Source organism: Pinus tabuliformis, chromosome 3_2 (assembly GCF_031772625.1).
Source record: "Pinus tabuliformis cultivar Carrire ecotype Pingquan chromosome 3_2, CPIR1, whole genome shotgun sequence".
NCBI classification, from domain to species: domain Eukaryota; kingdom Viridiplantae; phylum Streptophyta; class Pinopsida; order Pinales; family Pinaceae; genus Pinus; species Pinus tabuliformis.
The window spans coordinates 46,423,974-46,439,304 of record NC_142302.1 but is presented as its reverse complement, the minus strand read 5'-3'; positions in this window follow the sequence as shown (position 1 = coordinate 46,439,304).

Below are 15,331 nucleotides of genomic sequence, written 5' to 3'. Positions count from 1 at the left end.
TTCCTTTCAGTGTGAAGCTTTTATCAGTTCAGTTTTGGAGTTCTCTCATTATTCTCTCTCTCTGTCATACTCTTGGTTACTTAGAGTTTTATTGGAGCACTCTTGGAGGGTGTGGTATACTTGGATTCTTAGAGCAAGAAGGCAAAGGAAGAGCAGGGAAGTGCAAGAGGGCATCGAGATCAGCAGCTACGTCAAATTTGCTTGTAGGTATCCAGTTGCATGTATTATTTCTTCAATAGTTTTGGCATGCATGGAACATGCATGTGGTTTCTTGGTTATGATTTGTCATTGGCATGGAGGATTGCTAGGATTGACAGTGGATTGCCTAGCCTTGCCATTTCTTGGATAACCATTGTGATTATGGGTTTACTTTCATTGCTTTGTTTTGGTTGGTTCTCATGTTTCCATAGCTTGGGTTGAGTTATTATTCTTGGAAGCCCTGGTTGAAAAAACGCTTTGGAAGCCCTATAATAGATTGGGTTGAGTTATTAGTCCTAAAAGCCCTGGTTGAACAAACGCTCTAGAAGCCCTATAACAGCTTGGGTTGAGTTACTAGTCCTAGAAGCCCTGGTTGGAAAAATGCTCTGGAAGCCCTTGGTGGGTTGAGTTACTAGTCTTGGAAGCCTTGGTTGGAAAAACGCTCTAGAAGCCCTGTATAAGTTGTGGGTTGAGTTACTAGTTTTGGAAGCCTTGGTTGGACAAATGCTCTGGAAGCCTTGCATAAGCTGTGGGTTGAGTTACTAGTTCTGGAAGCCTTGGTTGGACAAACACTCTTGAAGCCCTAGAAGCCTTGGATGGAGACTAATCTGATGATGTTTTTGGCTATGTCCGACTATGAGGTGGAATCATTGTTTGATGGGTTCAGTTGGATGGTATCTAGTAGAACTGGATGAGTTTTAATTGATGTGTTATATGATATCCCGCATTCATGCTTGGAATATGGCATGAGGGTGAATGGATGAAGAGAGATTTGGCTCAACATTCTACAATCGGGTGGAACATGGTAGTCCCATCCTCGGTTGGTACATTTCATTCATTAATCAGAAATCCATTCCCTTGATTTTCATGTGTAAAGGCACTGATGTATTTATGGATTTGATGGCTAATATGTTTATTGTATTTCTGTCCCTATTATGATGGTTATATGCACATTTCATGACAACAACTATGTATGGCTCTCATCATGTTTATACTTGTATATGATTGGATAATGTGTTTATGAGTTAATGGAGGATAAGGTAGAAAATGGCATGAGGGAACAATGGTTCATAGCTATTCTTAGAAAAGTATGATATCCCTACACTTAATTCTGTTATTTACACCTATAGGTTACATGTTGATGATATGTTTAAGGAAATGCCCGTCATGGCTAGTAGGGGTCTCGTGATGATATTGTTCATATTATTTCTTTTGCATCATTGTTTCCTTGCATCCTTACTAATTCTAATTGATCATTCCATTCTGGGTAGTGTCCTGGGCTTTGGGTTGAAAAAGGTGGCTTGAATCCCAAAATGCTAGCATTAGTTTTGAGACTAACTTGTGTGGGTAGTGTCTAGGAAGTGTTGTAAAGCACCTAGGCAGTGTCTGGGGAGCGTTAGTCCTAAAACTAACTTGTCTGGGTAGTGTCTAGGGAGCTTTACACTGCCCTAAGTCTCTCAAACAGCAGTAGGACCCAGGGATAGGTAGTTTGAGTGGCTGACTTGTCTCCTGAAGGTTATTTGGATAATATTGGATGACTGTATGTGATGTTCCATCGATTCCATTTCCTTAAAGTCACCAAGGAGGTTGAATCTTATCTTAGTGGCCTCTCGTCGCATGTTTACCTAGGCTGGCCGATTGCTTGGGTAGATGTGGGAGGAGGGTGTTATAGAATGGTATCAGAGCATCGTTTAACTCTTGGACTGAATGGGTTGAATATGTGTTGGTCATGCATGAATGTCAGTTGCATGTGTGTCTCTTACACTTATATACTTGTTGCATTTTATTGATGATTGATTATGGTTGTAGTATGGTTTTTATGGAGAATTTGATGTTGATTTCGTGAAATGTATTGGTCACGAGTATGTGACTAGTTTCATATGGATTATATGTCGCTTACATGTTGAATTCATGTTTCCTACTTACATTATTGTATGTTAGGTTACATTTTGAATATTTTGATTACATGCATGAGTCTTGTAGGTTGATTACATGAACTTATTAGTTATGTTCGACTACATGCGTTTATGCGTAGGTGTAGTTGATTTGGCATTGCATATGCATACTATTGGTTGCATGTGGCAATGTTCACAATGGAGTAATTGTTGTTGTCATGCATGGGGTCATGGTTTGTGTAGTTGATTTGGTCATGCATTGATGATTGGACTCTAGCTACAATGATATGTATATGGTTTGGTACTTATTTTTTATGTGTCTATATGCAGTTGTTATGCATGTATGGTATTGGTTATGGTTATGCATGAATAGTAGGTCAAACATGCCTTGTGAAGTCATTGTATGCAATTTAGGTCATCATGATGATATTGGTTGTTATGATGCTAATGCGTTGGCTGAGATAGAGCAGGAGATGTAGATCATCATAATGAGGTTGCAATATTGGACTTTGGAGTAAGATCAGATCGTCATACAGTTATTGTATGTTTGGCATGCAGGTATGTAGATTAAGGATTGTTATATGCATTAGGGTTATATACATTAGGTTTACGTACATGTCTTTTAATGTTATGGTTACATTCATGATAGATTTTAGTTGACTAGTGTAGTTATATGCACATGTGTCAGATAGTCAAGAATGATATTAACCTTTAGTTGTATGCATTTCTATTATTGTGTTATATGTCATTGATGAGCATGATAGACTAACGTGTTGTTGTTATGTGTTATTAACTTGATGATATGTATTGTGTTAACCTAGTTTGACTTATGAAGATGGTTATGGTTGTGATATTCGGGTATGAGTTGACATATTTTTGATATGGCGTCGTACTAATCTAGACTGATCATACATTTGTGATTGTTATGCATGAACAAAATATGCTTATGAGCTTGTAATATGAACATGTTAGTTAGTTACTGTTATGAATATCATGATTTATGTTGACATGTTGTAAAGTTATATCTCACTAACTAGACTGATTATGCAGACAAGATAACCTCCCCTAAAGTACACTAAGGTATGAGTAATTTGGTTATGTATCATACTTGGTGTTTCATAGTTGATTATGTCGTCTATTTGGGATTTGAGTGTTTTGGTGCCTATTATGTCATCTAATTGATTTATTTAACATGGTATGTTTGTGAGTGATTGAATGATTGATGAATTGCTTAATATGAGTATGTGTTCAAATGATTTTGTTTTTAGATTATTGTACTAACATATACGTGTTGAAATAGTTGACATGTACTTGAATGTAGTTGATAGTTGTAGCGTTATGTCTAATGACTATGAGTTGACTATGTATTATGACATGATTGTTTGTAAAAGTTGATTTCAAATTGATAGATATGATTGTCTTGATATTTGGAGCATGTGGTTGACATGTGTGGGCAGTTGTAGGGAACATGCTTGGTATTAGCGTGACAATGTAATAATTGATATGTTTATATAACTAAGAGTTGGGTGGTGTGACAACACATAGTAAGCCTCGATTCCAACAAGGTAAAAGGTAAAAGAAAGCAATTGGGCAATAATTCCTTTGGCTGTGTTTGGAAACCCTAATTTCGAACGAATGAGTGCATTGCACACATGAAGTATTCTTAACCTTGATTTTGTCTGACATTATGTGGATATGTGCTATATTCATGAACATGTACTTGACAGGTATATTAGCTAGTATTTAGCTACAGGTGGATCTGTTAAAGGATTGAATTCCCTTGAGAGATGGCGTGGATGTATTTAGTTGCAAGTAATGTGCTTGGCACAAAAATATGAGATAACTGGTGTAGTGTTATGTTTATTTATGCACTAACAATTATGTGTTAATGAAAGCATGATGCAGGGAGTTGCATGGCAAGGGAGGTTTCCATGAAATCTTGAAGAAGGCTCGGATTGAGCTTTCCCTAGGAACCATGGGGATTGAGTCATGGTGTTTGTTGTTAGTCTTGTGCTTTTGGTATTTTATGAATTGTTGAGCTTGGTTTGAAACTTTCTTTATGTCTAGCGTATGGCCATACCACTTTGTTTGTGGAGTCATGTTTTTATTGGTTTTTATGGTCTTCTTCGTTTTTGTTTCTTATCTTTTCTTTTATGTTTTGAGCCTTGGGAATTGGTTGGGAAAGAGGAAAGTTGATGGAAATTAGGAGAGATGTGTGGTACCCAACCGATGATATAAGACCCAGATGAAGCTCTATGCATGAGTAAGTGCAACGGAAGGTAAGACTATGACAGTTGGTTGGACTAGTTGGGTCCATTGTGGTAAATGGATAGTAGTAGTGTAAACACAAGAAATGTAACCAGAAAAGGTAAAGTAAATGGATTTGAGGTGTCATGTGCCTTGGCTATGTTGGGAACCATTGTTCTCAATGTTGCGCATGTGTTGCATAAATAAAGGAAATTCTTTTAACCTAAACCTTATGTTATCTGGCAATTTTGTTATGATCATGATTATGTTGATGTTTATATATGTATACATGTATGTATGTATATATGTGTCTTCGTTTGATGGGATGATGATTTTTTAAAGCTAATGATTATATATGTATGTATGTATGTATGTATCTATGTCATTGTTTGACAGGGTTGTTAGGATCATTCTTGTGGTGGAATGCTTTCTTATGTAGGTGAAGGGCCTGAAGAGATTCCCAGTTCATGAGAAATCAATTGGGAAGAGTAGTCATGACAAATATACGAGGTCAGTCCCATGTGGATATGATTTGGTATAGTACACTTGTATTATGCCTATGTTTACGTTATGACAAGTAATGTTGAAGGATACATTAGCAAAGTGAAGTAAGTGTGGTTTGCAACATGCTAGGGTAATCATGGATAAGACACGGGAAGCAAGGTTTCTTGGTAAGGACAATATGGTTTTGGATGTGTGGTACTACTATTGTGCATATACTGTATATGTTGTACATGTTTCATATATAATGTGTTCACATGCGGTGTTGTGTATATATAGTGTGTGTACATGTTGTTTATGCAGTGTTATGTACAAGATGGTACAGATAGTGTTGTATGAATGTTACATATTCAATACTGGGTATAAATGGTGCTATGTACATGTTGGATATGTGGTATTATGTACATATTGTACTGTGTGCATGATGGATATGCGGTGTTATGTGCATATGGCGTTATGCGGATGTTGGATATGCAGTACTATGTACAAATGATGTTATGTCCATGTTGGATATGTAGTGCTATGTACAAGTGGCGTTGCGTGCATGTGGTACATTGGTAATTCATGTGGTGTGGTGTGCATGATTGTACAAGTGGTGTCGTGTGCGTGTGTTGTTGTGTACATATTGTACAAGTGGCGCTATGTGCATGTGGTGCTATGTACATGTTATGCATGTGGCGTTGTGTACATGTGGTGTCGCGTACATGTCGTGCATGTGGTATTGTGTATGCATTGTATAGTGGTGTAGTGTACATGTGGCATTATGTACACATTGTGTAGGTGGTGCCATGTACATGTGATGTTTTGCACACATTGTGCAGGTGGTGCGGTGTACTGGTGGTACTGTATACATGTTGTACATATGGTACTAGTGTACATGTGGTATTGTGTGCATGTCATCCATGATGTGTTATGGGCATGTGGTATTATGTATGTGCATCATGTCATTGTGGAATTGTAGCATGTGTACTCATTGTGTTGTACTTTGTATAGGTACATGTATTGGGTGGTATTACACATCAGGTATAGATGGATGCACTATGTTGTACACTGGCTGTAGGTGTATGCGTTGTACGTCAGGTGTAGGTGCATGTATTGCATGGTGTTGTGTGTCAGGTGTGGTTGTATGTGTGTGATGCACACTATGCGTATGTCACCTGGCAGAGGAGAAGGAATTGGGTGTTTGTCGGGTGTAGCAACCGATCCGAAGTGTGTACAAAATAAAGAACAAAGGCAGAAGTAAGGATTGATTAAATGATAAGTATCAGTATATTATTTCAGTTTTATTATGTATTTGATTTATGACTATGGTATATGATGATTATATTTGATCTATGATTTTGGTTTATTTATGATTTTGATCTATGATGGTTGTGTTTTGAGCTAACTTGTTGTGATATTTTTATATATGTTGATTTGGTCAAAGATGCTAGTTTGACTCCTTGTGACAGGAAGCGAACATGATTCCAAGTGTACCTTATTGACAAACTACCAATGAGGTATGATTTCAAGTTATTTCAATTTATTTTAAATCTAATGGAAGTTATGTGCTTGGTACAGGAATGCATGAAATGCTCGGTTGGGAGGTTGAAATCGACTGCAAGAATTAGCAACAGCAGCAGCACAGGAATTGAAACATGTAGTAGTGTGCTGGTAAAGCACTTCAGGAATAGGGCCATTGTAGGACACTGGTACCCAATAGTGTCCATTGATTTCCATGAGCATGCTATGACTGGTATGATGTGTTGAGGTAGGTATATGCTTGGTTTTTGTATCTTCTGATGTGAGGAAGCCTTGCCAAGGGATGGACTACCTGGGATGGGGGTTCTAGTGGAACTTGGAAGGTGAGTGACTGCATGGAGGGGGTGACCAAATTCTCGAGGGACTGTGTAGCAGAGAAGGGAAGGTCACAAATGGATCTGTTTTGGTCATTAGCATTGCCATATGGAATCAGATGCACATTGGGAGTGTGCCCTGGAACAATGAGCCAGTAACTGTTCGTTGAGAGGACAAGTGGCACAGGATTATAGTGCTAGACATTGGATGCAGATTTGATTTTGCAGTGGATTCGAGACTTCCTAGGAAGGAGGTGGATCCTAGTATTACTTTGAGGGTGGAGGTGTGAGCCTCTAGATTCCCTTGTAGCGGATGCAGGAATGTTACACAGTAATTTTTCACTGCTTTCACCCCAGTCTTTCTGTTGTGTCATGTGTCCCAATGAAACATGCTCATACTGAACAAATGCTCTGTGATGTTGCCAAGTGACCCACTTTTCCTAAGCTTTCTACCTCATCACGACTCTGGACTTAATATACGCGATGAACAACGGTTGTAAATAGTCTGGTCGTGCTTCCAGCGCAGAAGTACATCTGTTTCCTGTGACGGTCCGATTTCATGCTCTAGCGCGAGGAGACTTATTATCTTTAGCAATGATCTGACTGGCTACATTGCTCACTAGCGATGTCAACGCTAAGGATCTGTTATACACTCGCGATGATCCAGATTGGGTGAATTCGTTCCAACAGTCGGCCTTCTGGATGTCTCCAGACCTGGTTGTTGGCATAGTTTGTGTCGCCCTTCCTCCTCTGGTATGGAAATTCTGTCATTTGTGCTACCTTCCTTTGGGATAAGCTCACTCTTCCACCTTTCATGGAGACTCCTTCTCCTATTTAAACACTCACCATTGCTATGATCAGCTAGTTGGTAAATTCTTGGATTGAGTTGTGTTGTTAGTGTTTTTGAGTTTGCTAGATAGCTGGTGTAGGTGTGATAAGTGTGGGATTGTTGATAGCTTAAGGAAGGTTGTGAAGTGCCCTTAACTTTGTGTAAAGCTTATGAGTGAGAGAGAACTTTGTATATTGGGAGATCCATCTTCAAAGAGTGAATGCTTGAGAAATATACTGGTTGGACCCTCTGAGAAGGCTTGCGACGTCAAGACTTCGGTTGTAAGCTCGCTCTTATTTCATTATTAATACAATCAATGATGTTTTCCTATGTCTTGTATGTAATTTACTTGATAGCTCATGACTTCTTCACTTTGTGAGTAAATAGATCATTGTTTTTTTTCGGTTACGTGCTTTGTTGTATTTCCTTTGCATTGTCTCAGGTTGATCACTCATTGAGGAGAAGGAAGCGGAAGCTGGAGCAGCGCAACGGAACTCCATCGACCACTGGTTGAGGTAGGCCTCCAACTATGACTGTTTAAGGAAAACTATTGTTGATCTGTCCTTGCTGTGACTAGACCCACTCTAGGGCTAGAGGGGTTGCCTCTGTCCGCAGAGGGAACACTATCTTGCATCGCAAGTTGGCGACTCTGCTGGGGAGTTTGGCCTATGTTCTTCTCTTGTTTGCTCTTGTTTTGATTTTGATTTGGTCTCTCTTGAAGTTTGGGGATTAACTATCAGTCTTTTGAGTTTCCTGTGTTGATATGGGAAATACCTCTATTTGATTGAAGGATTGACTGGTTTTGGTTTAGGAGTTTTTGTTTGCCTGTCATTGTTTTGAACATCATCGTGGATAATAGTTTAACAATCACACTGTCATCGCGCTCACCCTTTTGTAAGATCCTGTGCATCGCTTAATAACGTCTCACAGTCACGATGACTCTGAAAATCCGTCCATCACAGAAAAGTCATGTACTTCCGCGACGACGTCGCCTTGTTGCTACGGCTAGTTTCTTATCAGCGCTAGTTGCTTGTGTACGTCCCGCAATGATTGCTGTAGAATTGATTTTTTTCAATTCTGCCTCCTGAGTCCATCAGTCCTGCTGGTCCCTTGCTTTTTTCGCTTGCTCAGTAGCTTGTTTTTCACTGTTTATGGTTAAGGCACTCTTTCGTTGGCTTTATTGAATGAATCTTGCATTTTTTTCCCGTGTGACCTAGTTCATTCTTTCAAGTTTTTGAAATCAATTGGCTTGGTTGCTGGTTTTCCCAAGGTTCGTTCGCAACTGTCTTGTTGGTTTGATTAAGCCTTCCCCATTGCTCGTTTTTGGTTGATTGTTTAGTGACTGTTATTGAACCAATCTTTGGTATTGATTCGATTTCTTTTCACTACCGAACATAGATCACGATTGTTTGGATCAACCGAGTTTTTTCCACACTTGCTTGTTTTCTTATTTGTTTCTTCTAGATTTAAAGACATCAAAATAAAAAAGATTGCATTTATTTAGTATACGAAAGTGAAAGTGAATTTGCATTTCAAGTTTGCATATTGGAAAGCAAATGATAAAATCTCTCATTAGTAGTATTCATGCACTTTAGGAATTGATGTCTGTATGCATTGAGTGACTGTCTTTGTTTATCTTGGTTTTCTTGGTTTGGGAATGATCTCTCTACCCTCCCGTAGGTAGGTGTTCATTGAAGTAAAAGGATATTTTGCTCATTCTAGCTACATCCTAGGATTTGTTGTATACATACGGTAAGACCTGAAAACTGAAACATAATTCAAGATCAACTCTAAAATGAACTGAATAAACCTAACAACGCATTGGAACATAATGCACACTATTTAGAGGTCTAGGCTAGAGATGTGCTCCGACGTCGTTAAACCTAGTCACTATTGTTTGCACTCAAAGTTGGGTGATTCCTCCTTCTGTGACTCAATAGCGGTCTAGTACGGAATTATGCTCCCATGTACCATCGAGTATATGTTGGGAGACCCCACTAGGTTATCATCCTTTATCCTTAGGAAGCCGTGTCTGCCGCCTTGCAAATCGTAACGCACCAAACACAACATTCGAGAAGATTGACTGCTGTATGGAAAGTCCTTGGTTTTCATATGACTGCCAAGGGTTATATGCAGTTTTACGGGTTGTTTGGTAAACCTTTTGCCTAGTTCTCCAGAGTAGTCTCTTTCGTTCCTTTTTGGACTCCCTAAAAGAAAAGGTCCATCTGAGCACTTGTCACTTCAGGCTCATTAAATATTTGAAGGTGACTAGAGTCATCTTTTTGTCCTTTTCTCGACTCTTTAAAGATGAAAAGGTCAAGTTCTATTCATGTGTCTTAAAAATTATTCGGCCAGGTTCACATTTACCCTGTTAGCTCTTGTTTTCATTTTAGCTTGTGTAGGGTTCTTTCTCATTAAGTTTTCCTAGGATTTTTGAATTGGATCATCCTGGCAGAATCATCGATCCCGTCTCCCATTCTAAGTGACCAAGGGTCTCCATCTTTTGTTGCTCCTGAGGCATTGGTTGTTAGTGATACTCTCCCTGTCATTTCGAGTATCCAACCGCTTAATTATCGTGCTCCAGAGGACAAGTCTTACGATATTCATTGGAACCCCGTTTGGGAGCCTTCCGAAGAAGATATCCCCATTACTTCTCCTAGTGTCTTGGTCCTAATGTCTTCTTTTGACATGGATGACATATCTCCCGTCACGAGTGAACAATCCTTTGTGACGAGCGGTGAAATTCCTATCCCAATGGAAACTTCACCCTTCCGTGTCACCCCCTTCAGTGTCGCGCTACCTCTACGCTATAAGGCTTTGAGGGATGTTATGGGTTCTAGAACTCCACTTACAAGTTCCATGTAGTCTCATACCATCACTCCGACTTCGGAGCCTTTTACCCCTCAAATTCACAATGTGTCTGTCACCTCAGTCCCGACTATTCCAACTGTTTGTGTGGCTTCTTCAGCCCTTGGTGTTAGTTCTGTCACTACATCCTTAGTTGTGACCACTGTTGCTGGACCTTCGTCCGGATCTGCGAATAGTGGCCCATCGACATCTACATCCGGAGTTGTTGATCCTACACTAAATGCCCCACCTTCTTCTGGTTCCATTCTAGCAGGGGGGGCATACGATCAATATTTACAAGCTCTTCAGAATCTGGATCCCCAAGATCCGTTTCATTATTACGATTCTCGAGGAGCTCATATTTATTACCCTAGACCTTTGCCATCTCAACCTGCGGTTGAGGTCTCGGTTTCATTGTCCGTTGCTTGGGGTACCACCGCTTATCATGGTGGCCAAGTACCCCCTGATAATTTTCCGGGACCACCCTATCAAGGTCAGCCGTCTTACGCGCAGCCCTATAATGGACAGCCGTATTATGGATAACCTTATCCAGGGCAACCTGGAGGCCCACAACGACAACCCTTCCAAGGACAACCTTCGGCCTTTAGTGGTTCATCTTTTACATATTTTAGGAAACCTTCTGGTAATCCGAGACAACCTTACATACAACAAGGCCAACCTGGTGTCCAGCAAGGCTACCCTTCTAGGCAAGTCGGTCAGCCTTACATTCAGCAAGGCCAACCCACTGTCCAGTCTAGTCAACCATCTGGACAAATTGGTCAGCCTCAAATCCAACCAGGCCAACCAACTGTCCAGTCTGCTCAGCCATCTGGTCAATCAGGACAGCCCTCAGTTGTGCAAGGACAACCCAATACCCAGCAAACTCAACCTTCTGGGCAAATGGGTCAATCTCAATCTCAACTAGGTCAACCTTCTGCTAGTCGGCTCAACCTCAGTTCTCTCAAGGACATCCATCTGGGCTTGCTCAACCGGGCACTCAAATGATTGTTGCTTCTCAAGCTCCACCCAGTTTTCAATCCCAGTCTGGGCTCTAGACCCAATCCGGTCCTCAAACGTAGGTTGGATCCCAATCTCAACCTACTTATCAAATGCAACCTGGCTCCCAGGCTTAGTTTGGAGCCCAGTCACCTTATGGTTTCCAGCAATCCCAAGGGCAAACCTAATTTGCCCCGTACCAAAATTATCAACAACTGTAGGTGAGTCCTTACCAGAATTACCAGCAACCGTATGTTGCTCCTGCGGGCCAAGTTGGTAATCAATGGAATGTTGGGGGGCAGATCCAGGGTCAGTTGTCCATTTACAGCTATAACCCCTATGGACAAAATCCATACGGACAAAACCCTCCTGGGCCAAATCTGTCTGGACAAAATCAATGGGGGCAACAAGCAGCTGGCTGGAACTCTAGTGCTACCTCCTACCCATGACCTTAGATGTCCTTTAACCCTCAATTACCCGTTTTAGCAACGTTGGAGTTACCGGATGTGTCCAAACTGACAAATGATCCTATTCTTCATAATCCGTATTGGCCACCGGTTCCAACTAAGATTCCTGGTGATTATCCCAAGTTTGACGGTAAACCTGGAGAAGATCCCCAAGCCCACGTCATGACTTATCATCTATGGTGTTCGTCAAATTCGTGGCTTGATGATTCAATCTGGCTCCGCCTTTTTCAATAGACCCTCACTCGCTCTACTACTAAATAGTATATTGAGTTAGCTCGTGGATCTTTTCAGGACTTTAACTCATTGGCTATGGCATTTTTAACTCATTTTCGGTTGCCAATTCGATATGAGATGGGCACACATCTCCTGACATCCTTAAAACAAACAACGGCTACGCATATCTCTAATCATATCCATGAATGGAGATGGTGTCGCCGATTGATTAAGTTTTGGATTCCTGATCAGCTTCTAACTGACTGGTCCATGACCTCATTTGTTGGTCCGATAGCACGGGACATTGCTATGGGGGCATGTGTAACTGAAGAGTAGGCTATTGCGCGTGCTCAGTACCTTGACTTGGTTTACTCCTAGTCCGGTACATTATATGATTATTTGGCTGATGCCCCGAGGCCCAGAACTTCCAAAGCCCCACCAACACCATCTGTTGACAGTGTCATTGGTTCTGTTAATCCGTCCTCTAAGAAATCTTCCACGAACCCTGGGAAGAAAAAGTCGAATGCTTCGAATGAAAATGCTTCTCAGGCTGTATCCAATTCTGGCAATACTTCCGAGGTTAATGCCGTCCAGTCCACGATGACGGACAAAGCCTTAAAAGGAAAGAAGAAGGGAAAAGGAAAGAACAAAGCTGATCAACCGAAGCAGGATTCCCCTAAACCTCCACCCGAGGAAGGTACCAAGCACAAGCCTAAGTATCCTTGCCTTATCTGTGACAAGGATCACTATACCAAAGACTGCCTGAGGTAGTCTGAAGTTAGTCATTTGTTGAAAGGTGCCCATGGGACTCCTACCGTGCTCAAAGAGCCTTTTCCCTCACAACAATGCATATGGTGGCTAATCCATCCCAATCCTCTTCTCCCTTTGGTTCTTAGGTGTTTATGGCTGGGACGATTCCCGTCCACACTAGCACTCAGGCAAAAGAGTATCCGTCGCCTGTCGGGAAAGAGTGTGAGGTCCCCTCTAGCGCTCCTCCATCCACTTCTAGTCCCCTCCATATTGACCATCCGACCCCCTCCTAAAGGTGTACTCTGGAAGTCTTCTTACAACCCTAATGCTCGTGCTGATCAGCACTATAGCATCGTTGAGGACTTAGCCCATGCACCGTCAGCTATATTCGTTTTAGAGGTTCTCCAGAGCTGCCCCTCTCAGAGGAAGTCCTTGCTATCAGCTATTGGTGGCATTGACCTGGCCGACTCGGATTTGATCACTTTTGACCTAGACAATCATATACCAAGACTTCCTCACCAAATTGCATTCCTTATCCAGGTCATCATCAATTCTAAAATGATTCATCGTACCGTCATTGATGAAGGCGCTTCTACTTGTATAATGTCTGTTGCTTGTTGGAAGGCTATTGGTTCTTTGACTCTGAGCCAGTCTCCTATGACCTTGGAAGCCTTTGATGGAAGAGAGTCTCGTCCTTATGGTATACTCCAATGCTTGCCTATTACTTTGGAAGGGAAGACAGTTGAAGTGGAAGTTGAAGTTGTTGATGCCAATTTAACTTAGAACCTCCTTTTGGGAGGAAGCTGGACATATGCCATGCGAGCCGTGGCTTCATATCTATTTCATGTCATTCGTTTTCCTCATCAGGGGAAGATCATCACCGTAGACCAGTTTTCCTTCTTCGCCTCCTCTTCTGATGGCAGCGTGCCCTTTGTGGAGCATACCTCCGTTCCATGTGAAAGTGTGGGAGCTGGAATCTTTAAAGATCCTGCCCTTATGGGCATTTTTTGCTCCCGCCTCCCAATTTTTCTCCTATTAATATGATTTATCTTCGCTCTGATCCTTGGGTTCTTCCCCCCGCTGATCAGATAGAATCCTGGGGCGATGAGATGCCGTTGAGTCCTGCCGAGCTCAACTACATCGAAATTGTTTCCACATCGGATCCCTCCTCTAAATCTACTCCTTCGAGTAGAGCTCTCGACTCGTATACTCATTCCCCTTAGCTTGGAGATGGTGCTTCTTCAGACCCTTTAAAGGAAATTTTTCCTTCTGATGAAGCAATTATTAAGACTATGTCTTTTGAGGAACCGCTGTGGTCTGATCATCACCATCCTTCCTCGTTCCTCCCTGCCCATTGGGAAATGCTTACTTGTCTTGAGTGGTTTGCTCCTTGTCTCCCATCCCAACCCCTTCAGACACCCATTCAAGTTCATCAAGTGTCTTCTGAAAGGAACATGGGAAACATCATGCAAACTCAGCCAATCGACATCTCTGTTAAACCAGGGATTTTCAAGCACATCCACGTTGGAGTAACTTGTACTCCGGAGGAGATTCAACTTTATACTGATCTTTTTCACGAATTCCGTGATGTGTTTGCTTGGTCTTATGAAGAGATGCCCAACATCGATCCTAGCATCGTGGTGCATGAGATACCTACTGTTGGGTGTGGAGCCTGATTATCTTCTATATTCAAAGGTATCACCACATAGGACCCCAGTTCGAAATGGGGGCGGCAACGACGGCCGTAAAATATTCGCTGCAGGGGGGGTCCAGGGGGGGCGGCTGCAACCTTTGGGAGCCCCCCCTGGTGGGGGGTTTCGGGGGCAGCGCCCCCGAAGCTAAAAACAGCTGTAAAATTTCCTTGTAAAAGTATAATAATTTCTAGTCAATCTGGGCCGTTCATTAGGCGGATGATCTGACGGTAGAACTTATGTTTAGTTTAGGGTTTTTTCCCTAGAAGGCAACCCCTCTCTTTGTATGAGGGTATTGTATTTGAGGCTGTAAAATAGATGTGTATTCTGTGAGCGAGAAACAGAGAGGTCAGACCGTGAGAGAAAACAGAGGATATTACAGCAGATTTGCTGTAGGTTGTGTCTCTTCATTTTTCTGGATAATAGAAGGACTGGCTGTTCGGGGTGGACGTAGCCCAAACTGGGTGAACCACGTATATATGTGTCTCTCTTGTTTTGTGTGTTTTCTGTGTTTATATTTCTGCAATATTTTATGTTGTTTAGATAATCTTCGACAAAATCACAGAACCAATCTTTTGTCGACGCGTTTCGAACCAACCAGTGTGGTTCATCGTCAGGACAAGTTGAAGAACCAATCCAGCTTATGCTTGATTAAATAGAGTGTGCAGAGACTCCAACAGCTATAATGCTAGCGGCTAATTTTGACCTAAGATCCTCGTCAAACCACTAAATTAGTTAATTAATATTTCTAGAAATAGCTAAAATAGGTAAATAAAGGAATTCATTTGTTAATTAAAACAAATAAATAGATATATTATTAACGAATATTATTATTTGACCATTAGGTTTAAAGGATAAATTA